General features: G+C 39.1%; 2 non-coding genes and 1 pseudogene across 2 annotated transcripts; all 3 read right to left on the bottom strand.

Annotated features, from left to right (window-relative positions):
- Window positions 1-573: 573 nt before the first annotated feature.
- LOC113378961 lies at window positions 574-5862 on the bottom strand (annotated as a pseudogene).
- Window positions 5863-6169: 307 nt separating this feature from the next.
- On the bottom strand, window positions 6170-6324 carry LOC113379001. The gene has a single exon (XR_003367312.1). It is a non-coding gene; the product is annotated as a 5.8S ribosomal RNA (ribosomal RNA).
- A 782-nt stretch (window positions 6325-7106) lies between these two features.
- Window positions 7107-9033, bottom strand: LOC113378927. Its single transcript, XR_003367273.1, has one exon. It is a non-coding gene; the product is annotated as a small subunit ribosomal RNA (ribosomal RNA).
- Window positions 9034-21300: the final 12267 nt, after the last annotated feature.

The raw sequence follows: 21300 nt of genomic DNA, 5'->3' as shown, positions 1-21300 counted from the left end.
TACAAAAATTAAATAAAAATAGCAACTTGCACGTATTTTGCACATTGACAACTTATACGTATTCTGCAAATTGACAACTTGCACGCATTCTGCAAATTGACAACTTGCACGTATTTTACACATTGACAACTTGCACGCATTTTGCATTATAGATAACTTATACGAACTTTGCTTATTAGCAACTTGTACGCATTTCCAAGAAATTTAGCAAAAAACATTCTCCCTATTTAGAATTTAATGAATTATATCATATATTTATATTAAAAAATTATGAAAAGTTTCTCTTAAAAACATATATTTCGTAAACTTACAAAATATTCATAACTATTCTCTTGACATTATGGTTATTGAAAGAAATAATGAATATTTCTAGTATTGGTTGTTTTGTTGATAAGTTTTGATTTACGTGCTGACTCACGCACGTTGTACAAAATAGCTAGGTAGATACCAAAGAAGTGTCACATGTACAGCATGTACAAGTTTTCGACTGTCAAGCCTACTGATTGTGGCATGCTGCAATGCGACGGCTTAAGGCTTATGCTCTAATAGCGTGGGTGACGTCAAGCCAACATGACGAATCCCCAAGCCACGGGCTGAGTCTCAACGGATCGCAGCGTGGTAACTGCTCTGCCGAGTACAACACCCCGCCAGGTACCTAAGTCGTTTACAAACGATTCCGAGTCTCTACATCAAACTAGTGATCCATGATCGACCGCTATACGCAAGACAGATATAACGGACGGATATCGCCCCTGTCCAGCGCCTCATTCGGCTAAAAATCGCTCGTGCGATAAACGGCGTGTGCCGAATACCTAATAAATCACATTGTATTGAGCCTTTCGACTCACGAGACTCTTAGAGATATCGTTGCTTACTTTGTCTAGAAAGGATACGGCCTTAGAGGCGTTCAGGCATAATCCCACGGATGGTAGCTTCGCACCACCGGCCGCTCGACCGAGTGCGTGAACCAAATGTCCAAACCTGCGGTTCTTCTCGTACTGAGCAGGATTATTATCGCAACGACGATTCATCAGTAGGGTAAAACTAACCTGTCTCACGACGGTCTAAACCCAGCTCACGTTCCCTATTTGTGGGTGAACAATCCAACGTTTGGCAAATTCTGCTTCGCAATGATAGGAAGAGCCGACATCGAAAGATCAAAAAGCAACGTCGCTATGAACGCTTGGCCGCCACAAGCCAGTTATCCCTGTGGTAACTTTTCTGACACCTCTTGCTGAAAACTCTTCAAGCCAAAAGGATCGATAGGCCATGCTTTCGCAGTCCCTGTGCACACTGAACAACGGGATCAAGCCAGCATTTGCCCTTTTGCTCTAGGCCTTAGGACACCTGCGTTATTATTTGACAGATGTACCGCCCCAGTCAAACTCCCCGCCTAACAGTTTCCTCGAATCGGATCACGCAAGAGTATTGTTGGCGATCGGCGCAATGCCTCACACCACTCTTATGCGCTTGGCTTTAGAAAACCGTGGCAGTCGGAACGCAAGTTTTCGACGCACGCTTTCCGCCCAATCGAGTAAGTAAAGAAACGATGAAAGTAGTGGTATTTTACCGACGATATTACTATCTCCCACTTATGCTACTCCTTTCATGTCTCCTTACAATGCCAGACTAGGGTCAAGCTCAACAGGGTCTTCTTTCCACGCTAATTTTTCCAAACCCGTTCCCTTGGCAGTGGTTTCGCTAGAAAGTAGATAGGGACAGTGGGAATCTTGTTAATCCATTCATGCGCGTCACTAGTTAGATGACGAGGCATTTGGCTATTTTTTTCTTTTTTTTTTTGGATAGGAGGGGAATACATTTATGTACAATGGTCGCCAGGTTGACCAATAGAGTGGGACTCGGCCCAAAGGCAATACCCACTAAACCTAACTCCTAGTATTATGCCTGGGGGATGTTGAGCGCAGGCAGCACGCGTGCAATTCAGGTGGTCATCCGATTCCTTGTGGCTCGTGTCTTGTAGTCGTTGTTTTTGACCATTTCGCAAATCCGTTTAGTCCTCCAGTTATCGCTCTAGTAGAGATTACCTTCATTTCATTTTTATTAAGTATCTTCTCCGACACTAGAAAATTTGCCGATTCTTCGTGCCATACTCCCCTGATGTTTAGGGTAATTGTACCACTGTTGACACATTGTATTTCAGATTCACTGCGTCCTCCAGATTCTTATAATGTTCGATCTTCCAGACTGTCGGTTGGCTTTAACAGTCTGGCTTATATACCATCCGGACCAGGAGCCGTGTTTCTGTCTGGAAGTGCACACCTGAGTTCCTCAGTAGACACGGGTTTTCACAGGTGCGAGAGATCTTCGTTTCTCGCTGCTTGGACATCTGGTGCTACATCGACTGAGTCTGTTAATACATTCGACCAAAACTGCACCATTACATCAGGTGGTGGGGGGTCGAGGTAGCTTTGCAGTCATATAAGAAATACATTTGCTTGGGTTCTTGCTCCAATGCGTTTGAGTCACTTTGTACTCATGTCTGCGCTGCTGCCTCTTATTTAACCTTGGTGCTTTCCCCTTCTTGTTGTTGTTGGAGTTGGTCACTCTTTCATATCGGAAGGTGGATTCTAGATACTCGCTCACTTGCTTCCTTAATTCCTCTGGTGATAGTTCCGCAGCTTTATGGCATATGTTAACCAATAGGGAACTGTTGAACTTGTCATCATCTCTACTCTTTGCTATCGCTAGTGCTCTAGTGAGGTCATCTCTCATGTCTAAATCAGTGGCCACAGGACAAGGGTTTGTGTTACTTGTCTCATCAGGTGTAGATAGAAAGTCTGCGATCAGGCCTTTATATTTTGGCGTACGTCTTTGACCTTTGATGGCTTCCAACGTTCGACCCGGTGTTATAGCTAGGAGGGCTTTATTATTTTGGGTAATACCCTTTTTGATTAGTGCAACCTCCTCTTTGGCCATAATGATCAGCTCCTCTTCCGTCCACCTTGCTTTCTTGGGCGCGATTTTGGCTAATTCTTGGTCGTACCATTCCTTGTGTGTTCTCTGTTCGTGCACACCCTGACCAATCGAAGTTGCGAAATATTTGCCGCATAGTGGAAAACGGCATAAATGACCATCTCTGCTCGCCGGTTGGGAAGAACCAGTGGGTTCTTCTAATTCTAAATCTAAATTTTTGCATCCGAGGCTTGTGTTTGAATTTGTACCGACTTTGTTATACGGACGAGGGGGTTGGTAGCCCCCAGGTCTATTATGCACAGAGGTGGCCCTTGGTTTTCCCCCGAAGGGGTACTTACGATGGGACCCACGAGGAGGAAAGGCCACTTGCTAGCTGTGGTCCCGAAGAACAACAACCACTCCCACCAAATTAAGACAGTCTTAGTTAGCCGTTTACCCGCGCTTGCTTGAATTTCTTCACGTTGACATTCAGAGCACTGGGCCGAAATCACTTTGCGTCAACACCCGCTAGGGCCATTGCAATGCTTTGTTTTAATTAGACAGTCGGATTCCCCTAGTCCGTGCCAGTTCTTAGCTGACCGTTAAATGGCGGCCGAAAAGTACGACTGACCGACCGAAGCCGGCACAGAAACCTTGCAGCAAGAAAGATCCGCGGTGGGCCTAGACACGGGACCGAGCTAGGATCTAAGTCACAAGGACAATTTCACCTTGCCCAGGCCCGGCACATCGGCCTACGCCCGCTTCCCAACCAAGCCCGGCACGCCCCGATCCTCAGAGCCAATCCTTATCTCAAAGTTACGGATCCAATTTGCCGACTTCCCTTACCTACATTTATCTATCGACTAGAGGCTCTTCACCTTGGAGACCTGCTGCGGATATGGGTACGAACCGTCGCGACACCTACCGTGGCCCTCTCCTGGATTTTCAAGGTCCGAGGGGAAGATACGGACACCGCCGCAACAGCGGTGCTCTTTGCGTTCCAAACCCTATCTCCATTTTAGAGGATTCTAGGGAACTCAAACGCTTATACAGAAAAGAAAACTATCTCCGTATTTTCCGACGGCGTCTCCAGGTCACTTTGGGTTACCCCGACAAACTCTCTTGCGAGGGCCCGACTTGTAAACGGTTCCGCCGCCGGGTTCCGGAATAGGAACCGGATTCCCTTTCGCCCGATGGGTGTGAAATTTTATTTAAAATAAAATACACCAACATCAACATAGGATTTCTCCTGGGGCTTAGGATCTACTGACACGTGTGCAACGGCTGTTCACACGAAACCCTTCTCCACGTCAGTCCTCCTTGGCCTCGCTGGAGTATTTGCTACTACCACCAAGATCTGCACCGATGGCGGCTCCAGGCAGGCTTACGCCGAAACCCTACTGCGAACACCGCCGCGACCCTCCTACTCAACAGGGCGTCAAAACGAACTATTATGAACGTTTCTCATGCCCTGGCGGCCGAGTATAGGCACGACGCTTCAGCGCCATCCATTTTCAGGGCTAGTTGCTTCGGCAGGTGAGTTGTTACACACTCCTTAGCGGATTCCAACTTCCATGGCCACCGTCCTGCTGTCTTAAGCAACCAACGCCTTTTATGATATCCCATTAGCGTCGTTTAGGCGCCTTAACTCGGCGTTTGGTTCATCCCACAGCGCCAGTTCTGCTTACCAAAAGTGGCCCACTAGGCACTCTGATCCAAAGCAAGCCAGAGATCTCACCCATTTAAAGTTTGAGAATAGGTTGAGGTCGTTTCGGCCCCAAGGCCTCTAATCATTCGCTTTACCGGATGAGACTCGCTCATCGAATGCCAGCTATCCTGATGGAAACTTCGGAGGGAACCAGCTATTAGATGGTTTGATTAGTCTCTTGCCCCTATACCCAGTTCCGACGATCGATTTGCACGTCAGAATTGCTACGATCCTCCATCAGGGTTTTCCCTGACTTCGACCTGACTGGGCATAGTTCACCATCTTTCGGGTTCTAGCGTGTACTTTAGGTAGCGCCTTTAGGTTTTGTATTTCCCAATGACTCGCGCACATGCTAGACTCCTTGGTCCGTGTTTCAAGACGGGTCCTGAAAGTACCCAAAGCAATAGCATCGCTGACCAGTAATAGAGTCCGTCCGAGAACACGGTAGCTAACAGCTCGAGACGGCTTCGATGCCGGACTAGGTCCGACGGCCAATAACCGTCCGTGATTGCAACCGGCCGAACGCTTAAAAGCGACCCTATATCATATCATTTATACCGTCTGGCAGTCGGCTGGAGCACGCGGGATCTGGCGCGAATAAATTCGTGACAGGCTACCGCCGCGGTCGTAGGTCCACACCAAACGGGTCGCGACGTCCTACTGAGAGAGAAGTGCATTCCAACGTCGCCTAACGCATAAACCGACGGCGTATCGCGGGACGAATCCCGGTCAATCGCACGCCAATAAATGGAAGACAACGATAACATTGAAACTCTCCTTTTGATCTTTCGGGATTCTCAGGTTTACCCCTGAACGGTTTCACGTACTTTTGAACTCTCTCTTTATAGTTCTATTCAACTTTCCCTCACGGTACTTGTTCGTTATCAGTCTCGTGGTCATTTTTAGCCTTAGATGGAGTTTACCACCCACTTAGAGCTGCACTCTCAAGCAACTCGACTCTGAGGAGAGATCCTCTCAATACGCGCAACGGTCGCTACGGGCCTGGTACCCTCTATGGGTAAATGGCCCCATTCAAGATGGACTTGAACTCGCCGCAACGCACCGTGATAATCGGGTTCTCCCTGATACTACATTTTCCAGCGTCCGTCTCTGACCGCGGGATTTAGTGCTGGGCTCTTCCCTGTTTGCTCGCCGCTACTAAGGTAATCTTAGTTAGTTTCTTTTTCACCGCTTAGTAATATGCTTAAATTCAGCGGGAAATCTCATCTGCTCTGAGGTCGTATTATGATTATGATGTGCTTGCAAACGTTAGTGAGCAAGCGCACATTAAATCGACGAGAAACCTTTGAATCGTCCAAATTTGCCGGAACGAAACCGCCCTTCGAAGAGTTCGGGTTTCCGGTTATCGGGAGGGTCGCAAGAATATAAAATTTCTAGGCCACAGAACGTCAACGAACGAAAATGTCCGATGTTGCAAAGTGGACTGGCTCACACGTTGAGTGAATTATTTAAGAGCACGCATATACGCGAAACTCCATCATTCGCCGGCAAGCCGTTTAAAGCAAGCGGCAGTCTGGTAATGTTATACTACTCTCAGCCAGAGGTGGTCCGGGAACAGTATCCGAGGACCGCAATGTGCGTTCGAAATGTCAATGTTTATGTATCCTGCAGTTCACATGTCGACGCGCAATTAGCTGCGTTCTTCATCGACCCACGAGCCAAGTGATCCACCGTTTAGGGTGATTTTATATATATTTATACATGTTTCGATCGTGATTCTCTCGAAATCGTTTAAGATAACTCGGCCGATTCTGAAACTAGTATGATTATTATGGTTACAATTAGTACACCGTAAAGCTTTCGCTTTTTGGTCCAAGATACAAAATCTCGTTTCAAAATTGAAATATGAATATTTCACTGGGTGTGAGATTTAAAAATCTGCTTTCGCTGATTTCTCATTTTCTTAAAACAACGCAATGAAGCGAATGTTCAAATTCGCACAATTTGAGTAAAATGTGCAGAGTATACAGAATACTAACGCAAGCGTTTACTACATTCGATTTTGCAACACCAGACGTTCGTCTAGCGCCCAAAGAGTTGATTGAGCTATACGTTTAAAGTATAATACTCAAAAAGAACGCCGTTTTCACAACGAACTTCGTCATTCGCTCAGGCATATGACGATGCCGAGCAGATACACATGGCAGTTGTCTTACACAATGCATAAGAGCGCTAAGCGGTTGTAAACCGCGTCACGCTGCTTTTGCACACTGCGCAATATTTTGCGACCAGCTCCGGTCAAACGTTGATGAAACGAATGATCATTGCCAGAGGCTTTTGCCCACAGTATATTATACTGTAGGAGCGCACAACATTTAGTCTACAATAGTATATATATATATATAGCTCCGGTCAAACGTTAATGAAACGAATGATCCATCGTTGCAGACGCTTTAAGATTTTATACGTCGTAGGTTATACGACATATCGCACACGTTTCATTCACTTAATAGTAAATGTACGTTAATGATCTTTCCGCAGGTTTACCTACGGAAACCTTGTTTCGACTTTTACTTCCTCTAAATAATCAAGTTTGGTTATCTTCCCAGCAACATCGGCAATGTCGAAACGCTGCCGCGCACCGGTCCAAAGATCTCACTAAATAATTCAATCGGTAGTAGCGACGGGCGGTGTGTACAAAGGGCAGGGACATAATCAACGCAAGCTTATGACTCGCGCTTACTAGGAATTCCTCGTTCATGGGGAAGAATTGCAAGCCCCAATTCCTAGCACGAAGAGGCTTCAACGGATTACCCGGACCTTTCGGTCAAGGAAAACCTGCTGATCTCTTCAGTGTAGCGCGCGTGCGGCCCAGAACATCTAAGGGCATCACAAACCTGTTATTGATCAATTTCGTGAGACTAAATGCCGCCTGTCCGTCTAGGAAGATATATTTGTACGCCGGTAGTGATAACCACAACCAACAACGAGCGAAGCCGAAGCGGAGGGCCTTTGCGATACCAGAAAGTACGTCTATTTAACAGGCTAGAGTCTCGTTCGTTATCAGAATTAACCAGACAAATCACTCCACCAACTAAGAACGGCCATGCACCACCACCCACCGAATCAAGAAAGAGCTCTCAATCTGTCAATCCTTCCGGTGTCTGAACCTGGTGAGGTTTTCCGTGTTGAGTCAAATTAAGCCGCAGGCTCCAATCCTTGTAGTGCCCTTCCGTCAATTCCTTTAAGTTTCAGCTTTGCAACCATATTTCCCCCGGAACCCAAAAGCTTTGGTTTCCTGGAAGCTGCCCGCCGAGTCTTTGGAGGAACTTCGGCGGATCGCTAGCTGGCATCGTTTATGGTTAGAACTAGGGCGGTATCTGATCGCCTTAGAACCTCTAACTTTCGTTCTTGATTGATAAAAACACATTTGGCAAATGCTTTCGCTTCTGTCCGTTTTGCGACGATCCAAGAATTTTACCTCTAACGTCGCAATACGAATGCCCCCAGTTGTCCCTATTAATCATTACCTCGGAATTCCGAAAACCAACAAAATAGAACCGAGGTCCTATTCCATTATTTGATGCACACAATATTCAGGCGAATGAGCCTGCTTTAAGCACTCTAATTTGTTGAAAGTAAACATACCGGCCCACCTCGACACTCGGTGAAGAGCACCTTGGTAGGATTTTGAGTTGAGCCGCCTTTTTACGGGCTAATCCCACGGGTAGGACGTCCCACAGACATGCCTGTTGAACACCGCGAGCGGTGAACCGACAGTGTGGGACACATATTCAACTACGAGCTTTTTAACCGCAACAACTTTAATATACACTATTAGAGCTGGAATTACCGCGGCTGCTGGCACTAGACTGGCCCTCTAATAGATCCTCGTTAAAGGATTTAAAGTGTACTCATTCCGATTACGGGGCCTCGGATGAGTCCCGTATCGTTATTTTTCGTCACTACCTCCCCGTGCCGGGAGTGGGTAATTTGCGCGCTTGCTGCCTTCCTTGGATGTGGTAGCCGTTTCTCAGGCTCCCTCTCCGGAATCGAACCCTGATTCGCCGATACCCGTAACAACCATGGTAGTCGCAGAAACTACCATCAACAGTTGATAAGGCAGACATTTGAAAGATGCGTCGCCGGTACTAGACCGTGCGATCGGCACAAAGTTATTCAGAGTCACCAAGTCAAACGGTGAGCAAGGCAAGCCCGCCACCGATTGGTTTTGATCTAATAAAAGCATTCCTTCCATCTCTGGTCAGAACTCTATTTGCATGAATTAGCTCTAGAATTACCACAGTTATCCAAGTAATGTGGGTACGATTTAAGGAACCATAACTGATGTAATGAGCCATTCGCGGTTTCACCTTAATGTAGCTTGCACTGAGACATGCATGGCTTAATCTTTGAGACAAGCATATACTACTGGCAGGATCAACCAGGGTGCTATATTATATATATATATATATATATATATATATATATATAATAGCATAGTGCGTAAATGTCCCTCGGCGTCACCCGAGAGACCACACTTTGTATAGAAAAGTTCGATGAATATTTCTAAACAACGAATTTTCTTACATATATATATATATATATATATATATATATATATATATATATATATATATCTGAGTCGTACGATATTTCCTGAACATAACGAACAGTTTACATCGCGACTTGATATTTTATATATTCTGCGCTTACACAGAGGCTAGACCTTTAACAACCGTCGAAAGGGCGGTCCGTATATGAAATTTGCGGTCCGCAGACCCAGTTAATTTCAAACAGTCTCTTTACCCTTCATTAGATTGAAAACATCGGGGCGAATTAATTATAAGAATTCAGCGTTATAACTAACTTTTATTTTCGCTCGGAGAGTATTGAGTTGATTGCATTTGTATATTTTATTTTCCGCATAAGAGTCTTTGCGTCAACGACACATGCCCGCGGATATGCTGTACAGTATGGTTGAACACTTATAAATAAGGTCCAGAACCCGGCCGTAAACCGACATCCGGAAATATACTGCGTATATTATTCTAGACACGGTCTACGACAGTTTGACCTGCAGCTCGGGTTACCTCGGGTTACCGTGCGAACCATCACCGCGATGGTCTGGACAGGCTATATGGCGGGTCGCAAGAAAATAAATTCTCTAGAACGCGCAACCACTTTAACAATTTTAGAGCACGTTGTGGTCCAAAAACAAATGTCCTCGCTTCAAAATTGAAATATGAATATTTCACTGTGTGTGAGATTGAAAAATCTGCTTTCGCTGATTTTTCATTTTCTTAAAACTACGCAATGAAGCGAATGTTCAAATTCGCACAATTTGAATAAAATGTGCAGAGTATATAAAATACTAACGCAAGCGTTTACTACAATCGACTTTAAAACACTAGACTTTCATCTAGCGCCCAAAGAATTGATTGAGCTATGCGTTTAAAGTATAATATTCAAAAAGAACGCCGTTTTCACAACGAACTTCGTCATTAAGTATTCGACTGAGTCCCAAGCGACATGATTTTGACCTGAGGCGAGGCGTTGCTCCGGGTTACGGTGTGAATCGTCAAGACAAAAGACTGGGAAAATTTCGAACTGTGAACCCTTATGATAGAATTTTTTTTTTTTCGAAAATTTTGTTAGACGTTCAAACAGTTTTATATATATAGATAATATGAATTATAGTTAATTATTGAGTTTTTAGGTGTTTTTTTTTGTTTTTTTTTAAAGTTTTGTATAAAAATATGTATTTATTGATTTTTATAGATCTCAATGAATATAATATCAATTTATATATAGTTATATTATTTTTTTTAATTGTTTGTTTAAATTTTCTAATTTTACAATAAATGTTCACACCAGTTTTCCTCGATTTTCTCTTAAACGGTAAAAGATACGAAAAAACTTTGTTCGTACGAAAGATGCAGAATAAAATTACGAATAAAATGGTATATAAATGGTTAAGTGTGTTCATATAATTTTCTCTAGATTTTCCGATTTTTCCGAATTTTCACGACGGCAACTCGCCTGTAGGCCACACCGTGCAAAATTCGAAGTTGTGATATATGGAAAAAGAACTAAGAATTTTGAGACCTTTCTAATGATGTATAATACTTTATATGTTTTCTTTAGAGAATTATCGAATCGTGAGGAGTGTTGCTTCAACCTAGCCGCACTTTGCATTTTGATAAGTTAACAACTACACAGATTGCTCTATACTATCTAAACCAAAAAAGATACGAAAAAATTTTGTTTGTACGAAAGATGCAGAATAAAATTACGAATAAAATGGTATATAAATGGTTAGGTGTGTTCATATAATTTTTTCTAGATTTTCCGATTTTTCCGAATTTTCACGACGGCAACTCGCCTGTAGGCCACACCGTGCAAAATTCGAAGTTGTGATATATGGAAAAAGAACTAAGAATTTTGAGACCTTTCTAATGATGTATAATACTTTATATGTTTTCTTTAGAGAAATATCGAATCGTGAGGAGTGTTGCTTCAACCTAGCCGCACTTTGCATTTTGATAAGTTAACAACTACACAGATTGCTCTATACTATCTAAACCATAAAAGATACGAAAAAACTTTGTTCGTACGAAAGATGCAGAATAAAATTACGAATAAAATGGTATATAAATGGTTAGGTGTGTTTATATAATTTTCTCTCGATTTTCCGATTTTTCCAAATTTTCACGACGGCAACTCGCCTGTTGGCTACACCGTGCAAAATTCGAAGTTGTGATATATGAAAAAAGAACTAAGAATTTTGAGACCTTTCTAATGATGTATAATACTTTATATGTTTTCTTTAGATAAATATCGAATCGTGAGGAGTGTTGCTTCAACCTAGCCGCACTTTGCATTTTGACAAGTTAACAACTACACAGATTGCTCTATACTATCTAAACCATAAAAGATACAAAAAAACTTTTTTCGTACGAAAGATGCAGAATAAAATTACGAATAAAATGGTATATAAATGGTTAGGTGTGTTCATATAATTTTCTCTAGATTTTCCGATTTTTCCGAATTTTCACGACGGCAACTCGCCTGTAGGCCACACCGTGCAAAATTCGAAGTTGTGATATATGGAAAAAGAACTACGAATTTTGAGACCTTTCTAATGATGTATAATACTTTATATGTTTTCTTTAGAGATATATCGAATCGTGAGGAGTGTTGCTTCAACCTAGCTGCACTTTGCATTTTGACAAGTTAACAACTACACATATTGCTCTATAACATCTAAACCGTAAAAGATACAAAAAAACTTTGTTCGTACGAAAGATGCAGAATAAAATTAATTGAATATTATTAATTTTAATAAATTAATTAAAAAGTTAAATTAGCGAGGTGCCTCAATATGCAAAAAATTGGCCCACTCTAATATATATATATATATATATATATATATATATATATATATATATCTACATATATATAAAATAATTCGGATTTTCATGAATCTTCCTGAAGTTTATTCGGAAAATTCTCTAGAATTTTTAGATTCATAGAAATATAGTTAGATTGTAGATATAATTGGAAAAAATTACAAAAAACCGCTTATTATTGTTTGCCCTTGAAAATATTTAAGACATGGTTTGACATTAACACAAATGAAGACTGTCATTTGCCAAACATTTCCATTCACTTATAGGCTAAGACAATATTAACTAAGATAATATTAACACAAATAAGAAAATATAATGACTACATTATTATTGCCAAAAAGCAGCTGAGATTTGCTAAAAATTAAAATAATATAAGATTTGCAGTCAACATCTGACAGGTGATGCAGTCTGCGCATGCGTCTGTCATTGATCGCACATCAAACTTAGTCTATAGTTCACTTTGATTGATTATTATTTTTTAACTTTTAAATGCAGTCATGTTTTGCCTTACTTTACTGAATCAAGATACAAAAATCATTTACTTATTCAAACAATTATTGAGAAGTTTCATTGTATCAAAAATTCATAAGTTTGGCATTGGATACGAAATATTTACTCAAGACAATGGAGCATTTTGGGTCTGAATATTTTTAATGTGCTCCAATTTGCATAACATTTTGGAATTAGGTTCATCTTACTCTCAAGTTTAAAAGTAAAATTAATTTAGAATCATTCGCCACTTCCCAGGGGGATGACATCCTTTTTCAGTGGTGCAATTGTATCTCTTTCAAACTAACGTCGGATATGGATAAAAGAACTAATTAGAAGAGAAAAATGTTTAATAATGTTGTTCAAAAAATAAACTACTTTTCAAGTTACTGGCTACTGAAAATTTGTTGTTTTTTGCGTTTTTCATCGTTTTTTTTTTTAAATTTCTAAAAATATATATTTAAACGAAAATCATGTAATGAACAAAATTATATCAATTAAAATCCTAATAGATCGTTGTTCTATAAATTGTTATGAAAATGGGGTTTTATAGTACTCAAAATAAGCTTTAAAATGAGTACTTCTGCGTGTAAAATGACTTGCTCAGTCATTTATCATGCAGATAAAAGACGCATACAATATTTTTTTCATTTAAAGCAAATAGTTTTTGAGTGCCAATTCCACCAAAATTGAAAATAATCGTATTCTCTCTAGTATCAACTTGGTTTAAGAGATCTTGACGGATTCTAGAAAGTACCATAAGCTCATAATTTCATGAAAAAAATCTATTTAAAAAAATAAAAGATACGTATAAAGGTATATAAATGAAAATTCAAGGTCTTTTACTGATCAATTATTGCTTTTTATTATTTTTCTGTTACACAAATATTGATAGTGTCCAACCAGAGGGTCTTTCGAGTCCTTCAATCATTTGCAATTTCTAACTAAGAGAAGTTACGGTAAAAGTTATGATAGAGAAAGTTGTAGCTCATTTAATTACCTCTAAAATAGTGTATTGCAAGTACTGATAAAATCAGAATTAAAAAAGATATAATTCAATTAATCCGGTGGGTGGTGACGAAGTGCAAATTGTATTCACTTCTGAACTTAAGATAAAGATTAGCCTATTTCCGACACACGCTTTTTTCCTCTCAATTTACTGCAATAATTTTGTTGATCGTAGGTTGAATAGAGCACATGTGAACAGGATTTGATAAATTAATTCGGTTCAAATATAAACTTAAGTAATAATGTATATTGAATTATTAGTGAAAAAAAATTAATTTAGATCGTATTTTACTAAAATCCAGTTAAAATATGGTACGTAATTATGAAAATTATAGGCAACATTATTGAAGCAATTATTTTGGGTAGAAAAATCCAAAGTGATATTATACCTATACCGCGAATGCTATATATTAATTCATTCTGAATTTGTTATATCTTTTAAAAGACTTCAATTTTCAACACGTTTGTCTTATGCTACAACCATAAATCATAAAGGCAGACGATGATTTTCTATGTGATAAATTTGGAAAATCAATGTTTTAGTCGTCAATTAACAACAAATCATTTATTACATCCACGCTACTGAAAAATTGTATAACCCTTGGCATTAAAATAAATTGAGGTATTGGAAATAAATTTGCAGTTTATCATTTTTAATATACAATTTTATTGAACAATTTTTAATAATTGTTAAATGGATAATTAAAGTGTTAACTGTGGGAATTGAAGAATAATCATTTTAGTTGAAACAGTTCTACATTTAACATCACTCATATATTGGTATAAATAGTAATTCGAAAACCAATAATGATGATTTTTAACTGAACGGTATAAATATTAGTATTTTATATGATATTAAAAAACGTAGATGTGGGTACAGGACAACGTCTGTCGGGTCATCTAGTATATATATATATATATATACATATATATATATATATGTATGTATATATATATATATATATATATATATATATATATACTGCTCAGTACTGGCAGGGACTAGAAGAATATGACTGTCTATTTAAAACGAAGTATTGCGATGGCCCTAGCGGATGTTGACGCAATGTGATATCTGCCTAGTGCTCTGAATGTCAACGTGAAGAAATTCAAGCAAGCGCAGATAAACGGCGGGAGTTACAATGACTCTCTTAAGTAGCCAAATGCCTCGTCATCTAAATAGTGACGCGCATGAATAGATTAACGAAATTCTCATTGTCCCTATCTAAACCTTGTAAAAAGAAATGTGAAAATTAGCTGGAATAATTATAACTACAATTCAATAGCAAACCCAAGAGAAACCTTTAATCTAGAGGTTAAAAAAATAAAGGATGTTATAAATCTGGAATGGCAGAAAAGATGGAAATTGGCAAATACGGGTGGGATAACCTACTGTTTCATTGGCGATGTAACACACGCTACAAGAAACAAGTGGTTTAAACCCAGTAAAGAGTGCGTGTATATACTGACCGAATATGGTACGTTTACACACACACTTCACGCAAGGGGCGCCAGAGAAGACGAAAAATGTCCCTCCTGTGGAAAAAGTAAGACAAGCACGCACATGCTGGCCATGTGCGACAGATATGATGAATTAAGAAGGCAAAACTTTTTTGAAATAGCAGGAAATACAAAGCTTGATGCATACCTGGAAAGCAAAGTTAACTACACGGGGCTTGTTGCTTTTGCAGCAAAGGCCATTAAAATCAGAAATGCAGTACAAAACTAAAACTAGAACCTATAAATCAGACTAAAGCTAGAAAGGCAGGACCTACGTGGTTAGGAATAGAAATGTCAGTCCACTGATGGCCAAAGGTCCTGCACAACACCCACAAGCATAATATTTAAAATTCGAGAAATAATCAATTATCAAGCAGACGCTACATAGCAATGAGTGAAAGCTCGAGCTATATAGAATAAGAGCAAATAGTGAATAATAATAATGAATGTCTCTATCTACTGCTACATGCAGTTCTCAGTTGTCATAAACAGCTTTCTGCGAAATTTCCGCCGTATCATTCTCACGGCCGACGCTAATGCAAAATCTGGTATGTGGTTTCCTAGAACATCAGTTAGCAGAAGCAAAGAGTTGGAGGAGTGGATTGCCTCCAACAATCTAGCCGTTTTAAATGCCAAGCATCAATTGCACATATCAGAGCGAAGCCGGAAACACTAACATCTACGTAACACTGGCAACTTTAAACATGTCTTCAAAAGTGGTCAACTGGGAAGTGAGTGACATAGCGACCGCCAATGATCAGTCTTTTAACAGTCTTTTAACTTTTGAAGTGGTGCATGAAGCTTCAAACACAAGTCAAATACCACACAGGCTATAATACGAAAAATGCAAAATGGGAAAGATTTGAGAAACTGGCAGAAAGAGAATTCGACCAAAAAAGTCTGGAGTCTCTGCAAAGGTTGGACCCAAATAGGGCTATCAAGATATTTAATTAAAAACTAAAATCAATCTGTGATAAATGCATACCAAAAAGGAAAACCGGAGACAAGGTCATGCACATGGTGGTCGGAGGAGCTGACTTGCCTAGGGCGGGAAACGAACAGGACCAAAAATTGTCTCTTTCGGGTCAAGAGACTATGTCTTAACGTCATACCGACCATAGTCCAGGCATATAAAGGGCAAGAAATTGCTAGAAAAATAAGAAAACATTAAACAACCTCATGAAGAGACGTAGGTAACGAAGACCCCTAGAGTATAGTATATAAAATCGTATGTGATAAACAAGAAGGCTTCTCTACGCTCACTGGAATTTTCTTTTGGGAATTTTAGTGAAACATGGAAAGAAACCGTAACCGTTTTTTCTAAAAAATGCTTGCCTACAGATGACCAGCAAGAGAACGCTGATCATTAGAAAAATTAGAAAAATTATACGCCAATATCAAAACCAGAACCTCAAACCAATCATCGACTATATCGACCTGTAACGGGCACTTCAAAAACCGAAAGACAAAAAAGCACCAGGAGAAGACGGCTTCACTGGCAAAATTATTAAAAAAACTATGGAGCTAAAACAAGCAATCAATCTTAAACACACTAAACAAATGCTTCCAAGATGGTACTTTTCCTACCATTCGGAAACAGGCAAACCTATGTCTAAACGAGGGAGTGAAAACAATAGGCTTGCCAAATCATACCGACCAATTGCCCTTCTGCCAGTGATGGGCAAGATCTACGAGAAAATACTCATAGAGCGCATTAACGCAAAATATAGGGAGATGAACATGTGCAATACACGACAGTTTGGCTTTAAGGCAGGCGTCTTCACGGAGGACGCACTGCTAACCTTTAGAAAATGCATGGCAACGAATATGAAGTATGTACTTGCTATATTTGTGGATATTTAAGGTCCCTTATATAACCTGTGGTGGCCCGCCATCACACATAGTCTGACGCAGGCAAACTTCAGAAGCCATAATCAAAGACTACTTAAAAAGGCAGAGCGCCTATGTAAAAGGCAACTCAAAAAAGTTTGGGAGAAGCGTGCAGAAGGGATGTCTACAGGGATCAATAATTAATAATTGGACCTGTTGCATAGAACTTCTGCATGGACGTTCTTCTAGATGGCCTAGCTCAGGAGAAACTGTAGAACCTATTGCATACGCAGACGAGTTGGCGCTAGTAATCAAATAAAACTCCAGAAATAATCTGGAGAAGACTGGTTTTATATCGCTTAAATGTGTTGAGGATTGGTGCGAGACGCATAAAGTGAGAGTCAGCAGTGGAAAAACTGTCTCAATGATGATAAGAGGTAGATTTAATGAAGGCAGACAATCGATTATTAAAGTTGACAATAATAAATTAGTAAAAGAAGTGAGATACTTGGGAATCACTATATATAACAGGCTAAACTTTGTAGCGAATATTAAGTTTCTAAGAGAGGAGCTAGTCAGCTTTATCCTAAAAATCAGGAGGGTTGCAAAGAAGGAATGGGGCCTTATAAGAAACACCCTTGACACATTGTATAGGGCAGTGATAATACCAATAGCAACATATAGCGCTGCTGCATGGTTTGACAAGTTGTTCCACATGCACAACCTTAGAAACTTGAACGCCGCGCAAAGGATAATACTACTGACTCTCACCAAGGCGTGCCGTACCACAGCAACCAATGCACTTTAAACAATAAGCGGCAAAATGCCACTAGACTTAGAGGTTACTCAGCAAGGTGTCATAAACCTTGTAAAAAGAAATGAAAAGAAAATAGCTGGAATAATTACAATTACAATTTAGTAGCAAACCCAAGCAGAGAAACCCTCAATCTAGAGGTTAAATTTAAAGGAAGTCATAAATCTGGAATGGCAGAAAAGCTGGAAATTGGTAAATACGGGTAGGAAAACCTACGGTTTTATTGGCGATGTAACATACGCTACAAGAAACAAGTGGTTTAAACCCAGCAGAGAGTGCGTGTATATACTGACCGGATACGGTCCGTTTAGGCACACACGTTACACAAGGTGCGCCACAGAAGACGACAAATGTCCCTTCTGTGAAGAATGCAAGACAGATATGATGAATTAAAAAGCAAAAACCTTTTTGAAATAGCAGGAAATACAAACCTTGATGTGTACCTGAAAAGTAAAGACAATTACATGGGGCTTGTTGCTTCTACAGATCAAGCTATTAAGACCAGAAATGCATTACAAAACTAAAACTTGTACCTATAAATCATACGAAAGCTAGAAAAGCAGGACCGCCTCCATGTGGTTAGAGAAAGAAACGCCAGTCCACTGACGGCCAAAGGTCCTGCACAACACCCACAAACTTAATATTTAAAACTCGAGGAATAATCAGTTATCAAGTAGATCCTACATAGCAATGAGTGAAAGTTCGAGCTATACAGAATAAGAATAAATAATGAACGAATGAATGTCCCTATCTACTTTCTAGCAAAACCACTGCCAAGGGAACGGGCCTGGAAAAATTAGCGGGAAAAGAAGACTCTGTTGAGCTTGTCTCTAGTCTGGCATTATAAGGAGACATGAAAGGTGTAGCATAAGGGGTTAGGGGTATTTAGAATTTTTGAAAAATCGATTTTTATTTGGTTAAATTTTCATTAAGTGTAATATCTTGAAAATGTTCTCTGAAAGTTTCAAGTTGATCCGATGATTACTTTTTGAGTTATTGGACTCTTACCAGCGCGTAGACGCAAGTGGAGAGCTTGATACTTATACTCAAAATTATTCTCCCTCACCTCCTGATGTTTTAAAAGCTTTTAAACCTATTTACGATAATCTCAGCAATGATAATTTACTTTCATGATGTGTAGTTCAAAATTGAATCCATAATCAGAAAAAATTAAAAGCTTCAACCAACTAGTGTAAAAAGTATGCCTAAAAACCGTGAATACTAGTTCTACTATCGTACAAATTGCTGAATACATATACATAATCATTATTATTGATTATGGATATCCTAGGATCTAATTGTGGGTATAATTCCCATTAGTATGCTAAAGAATTGGATTCTGCACGTGTGAAAGTGGCAGATCAGCACGCCAACGATAACACTCGTGAGGCCAGAATGCTTCGTAGGCAACAGAAAATGGAAATTTTGGATACTTGCACAATGACTGATGAACTATTATATGGCCCAGAAATAGATGACTCGGTTTAAGTAATTCAATAATTCGAATTTCCGTACGTAAATCCAATATAAAACTTTAAACGCGTTTTTCTCAAAACTATGTTTATTGAAGCGGTGACCACTGTAACTCAAAAACCGCTTAGTAAATTTTAATGAAATTTATACAGCTTTTAGAGTACATAATAAACTCGGGCCTGATCAAAGGATTTTTATTTTTTCAAAAATTTCAATTTTTTAAGACCAATTAACTGTTGATATTTTACACAAAAATCTAAAAAAAAAAATTCTGAAGCTGCTATTTTGTTAATTTTTGCAAAACAAGAGAAAACCTTCGATCAGGTCTAGGATTAGCTATTTATAAAACTATCTTTTTTTATTTGATTTATTTTAGATGAATCTCTAAGGAGTTATAACGGTCACCGCCAGGACCGTTTTTTGAAACAGGGTCAACAAAAACAGCTATAAGTTTGGGAATATTTTTTTTTCTGAAATGTTTGTTACTTTAAGTCAAAACATTGCATAATAATGTCGTATTAATGTTTTTGTAAAAAAAAAATCGTTCAATAGCAACAAAAAATACTGAAAATTCTCTTTTTTTTTGTACCTCCATGTACCCATAACCCTATAAGTGGGCGATAGCAATATCGTCGGTGAAATATAGCAATATAGTCGGTGTCTGTGCTGTAATGTAGATTTTTTACCTCAATTTTGAATGTTCGTATGCTTTTATCTTGAAATGAGCGTAGTTGAGTATCTTTCTCCTTTAGTAACTTTAGAATTTTGTTATAAGATTTGCTATTTTCCAGATTGATTTTTACCTGAGAATAAGTGATCAGTTTTAGGCTATATTGTTTCTGGGCTTCGTCTTCGAATAATTGCCCTTGCGGCTTGATATCTCCTACTTTGTGGATAAATATTGGAAGAGGTCTGCTGGATTGTGTTTTTTCCTTTTGAGTTTTTGATGGTGAGGCGGTATTTTTTGCTAAAACTTCATAATAATTTTTTGTGGGCGTCGCATTGAGCCAATAATCCATAGAGGTCACTTTTATGCAGTGTCATTATTAGATAATGATTCACTTTGGTGTCGTTTTTTTTTGTAGCAACTTTCCATTCTTGATTGCTGACAAGATTTTGTGAACTGCATCTAATAGCAGACGGATTGGCTACCTGCCAAGCAGCTAACGATTCGATGTCTAATTCCATATTATTTTCAATATGATTCATATTTTATATAAAAATTTAAATCCCGAAGTAGAAGGTTCACTGACTAATTCCGCATTATTTTCAATGTTTTTATTTTGCTTTTTGTGTTTAACAATGAATTTTGGTACCTGCCTCGAAGATTCAGCAGAGTTCAAAGGTTATTTATTGCATTTGATAACGGACGGTTTGTGTGACTGCCTCAGAGTTGAGGGGTCAGACCCTAGTTCCATATTGTTTTCATTTGTGTGCAGGTTCTGTTGATTGCGTATTTGTTTTATTCTTTCAAGGTGTCGTTGAACAAATTCACTATTGGTGTGTGAAGTATTATAAAGTATTTCGTTTGTTTTTACTAGCGGTAGCGAACATTGAAGTTCTGTTATATTATTATTTTCTGATGGTTCTGACATGATTACAACATGTACGATTGTACAAAATGTATACCCTTACGGGTAACATTTGTTATGGCTTTTTAAAACACTGCACTAATGTTAGTGTATATTTTTCTGAATTCGCTAGAACTAGATAATAACACTATTGCGTAATTTTGCATAAACTATTCAACTTGTACATTTGACAATATTTACCGGTGGGTCTTACCTGCTCGGTAGCTGATGAGCGAATGATATCCTATTTGGTATAATGTCTTATTTACCTTGCTAACATTTTAACATGTTCTTTGATGCTGTATTTAGCAATGGTTTCTTTGGTCACATACTATTGGAAACTTGCTATAAGCCCTTAATATTTTCTTTGAAAATTTTCCATAAATTTATGATTAGATACTCACCGATTTCAATGCATTTTTTAAATTTGTGATTACTTACGAATCACATATAATATAAATTTCCGACTATAAATTGATATTCATACTATCCCTGAAACTAACATCGATACAGTTCTAAAGAATCCGAGTCCAAAGCTATTAAATGTTTGATTTTTGGCAATTTTATTAATTTTTTAGCAATTTTCGTACTGTAAAATAATGGATGATTATTTATCACAAT

The sequence above is a fragment of the Ctenocephalides felis genome, unplaced genomic scaffold, assembly GCF_003426905.1.
Source record: "Ctenocephalides felis isolate EL2017-DRISC unplaced genomic scaffold, ASM342690v1 CF-g0.4_SCAFFOLD_01886, whole genome shotgun sequence".
Classification (NCBI taxonomy): Eukaryota; Metazoa; Arthropoda; class Insecta; order Siphonaptera; family Pulicidae; genus Ctenocephalides; species Ctenocephalides felis.
Note: the sequence above shows the minus strand (reverse complement) of the source record. Positions and strands in the feature narration are given on the sequence as shown.